Genomic DNA, 2,027 nt, shown 5'->3' with positions numbered 1-2,027 from the left:
ACACTAATCTTAATTACCCTGCCTCGAGCGAAGTGAAGTGACAACGAAGTTTGTTTATAATACTACTAGGGATAGCCGTATACACGCAAATGTAAATCGAAGCTTACCGGTTTCAGTTTTTCTTTGTATTTATAAGCATTCTGCTTATAAATACAATATTAAATTCATAGTATTTTCTTAAAAATACTATGAATTTAAGCTTTGGTGTCTAAACCACATCTAATATATCTAAAAAGAAAATTAAAAGTCATATATTTATGATATTCATTGTAATTTCTGGCTGTACGCTAAGTTCCTTTGCGTGCACATGCGAATACCAGAATTAAAAAATAAAATTTTGTGTTCAAAACAATCTCGAGCGGTCGGAAGTTTTTATTTTGCTTTTTCTAGATTTGTTGTTACTTTGTGAGTGAATTTAACGTTAAATAAAAATTATGAGGTAAGTAAAAGTTAGTTTTGAGGCTATCAATGTTTCTATTCGTTTTTTAATGTAAAATTTAAATATATTACCAACAGATTTGACGAGCGTTCTTCTCATCCGACATTGGCGCAAATAGAGGCATTGATAAACGTTTTGGGTTAAAGCTAGCGAAACAAAAGGATTAATCGAATCTCAACATGTTCAATAAGAGAACAAGGATATTAAAAAAATATAGGAACTAAACTCTCTTGTCAGTTAAGATCCATTCCGGGTGAGATATTTAGGACATGTTAACATCTATTTTATTGATGTTCTATTTTAACAGGGCATGAAGTTAATTTATTTGTATCTCAAATTCACCAAGAAAAAAATTATTTTGAATTAAATAAATCAAATCATTAACAATTTAGGTATTGCAAGTTGGATGATGTTGGAATGTTTTTATTGATGCAGGGGTGACTGATCTATGGTAAAGGGTGTGCATACTGGTACAGGGGTGGCAGGCAGTGCCAGAGTATTGACTAAACAGACATTATGTAGGCTAAAGGCTACATACTCCGTTTAAAATAGATGAACAAAATTTAGGCATAACCTATTTTATTATATTTAAGGAACTGCAACAGATTGAAAATACTAATCCACATCATCAGAATATTGTAAGGAGAATTTATTGCCAACTCGGAAAATGTATCAGTATTGGAACAATCCCAAACATACAGGTATGTATGTTATACCTAATTATCTTAAATAAATATATATAAATAACCTAAACAAAACTTGCATTTTAAAAATTAATATTTATTGCCTTTTTAGCATTGCATCAAGAATCACCTATTTTGCAGTCATCCTCCTCTAACTAAATGCAAGTAACTTTTACTTATTGTGATGGTACTACTAGTAGCTCCAGCCACAGTAGGTCTCACATTTTAGTCAAGAGATTGGATTAATATGTAAGTGTTTATTCAGGTCAAAGTACCTATTCATTGAACAACCATATTAGCGACATTGATTTGTGTATAATGCTGTTACTTGTTAATAAAAACATTTTGTTGCATGTATTGTAAACAGGGTTTTTTTAACTAACCTTGTTTTTAAATAAATTTATTATTTTTTTCAGCACCTCAACACCTGACCTGCTATTTCACCACTTTTACAATGAAAAGCAGAGTGTACTCAAATTACTAAGAGAATTTTGTGGATAGAGGAACTGCAGGTGAAGATTCAGGGTGTTCATATGTGTGTCGTCCAAAGCATTTTTGAACACAGTACCATATATAACTTAATGAAACTTACAACCATGGGGGAATGAATAGTCGACTATCTGCAAGAAGGATGAACTGTTGGTGGAATTAGCACATGCAGCTAGCAATTTTAAACCTGTATTTCCACATAAGTTACTGATGCAAACAAATTTCAAAATTATTGTATACTAGCGACCCGGCCTCGCTTCGCTTCGGAAACATTAAAACATATGAAACAAAAAAAAAAAAAAAAAAAGTAGCCTATGTTCATCAGGGACAATGTCGGCTTCTAATGGAAAAAGAATTTTTCAAATCGGTCCAGTAGTTTCGGAGCCTATTCGAAACAAACAAACAAACAAATCTTT

The 2,027-nt window shown here is 31.8% G+C and overlaps 1 long non-coding RNA gene across 2 annotated transcripts; it reads left to right on the top strand.

Moving 5' to 3' along the window:
* Window positions 1-587: 587 nt before the first annotated feature.
* LOC134201794 (uncharacterized) lies at window positions 588-1,823 on the top strand. Of its 2 annotated transcripts, XR_009977054.1 has the most exons (4): window positions 588-692; window positions 1,033-1,140; window positions 1,235-1,371; window positions 1,588-1,823. It is a non-coding gene; the product is annotated as an uncharacterized LOC134201794 (long non-coding RNA). The 2 variants fall into 2 exon arrangements; XR_009977055.1 differs by lacking the exon at window positions 1,235-1,371 and having other exon boundaries at window positions 1,539-1,823.
* The last annotated feature ends 204 nt before the right edge of the window (window positions 1,824-2,027 follow it).

The sequence above is a fragment of the Bombyx mori genome, chromosome W, assembly GCF_030269925.1.
Source record: "Bombyx mori chromosome W, ASM3026992v2".
Taxonomy (NCBI): Eukaryota; Metazoa; Arthropoda; class Insecta; order Lepidoptera; family Bombycidae; genus Bombyx; species Bombyx mori.
The sequence above is the reverse complement of the archived record's forward strand: the minus strand, read 5'-3'. Positions and strand labels throughout refer to the sequence as shown.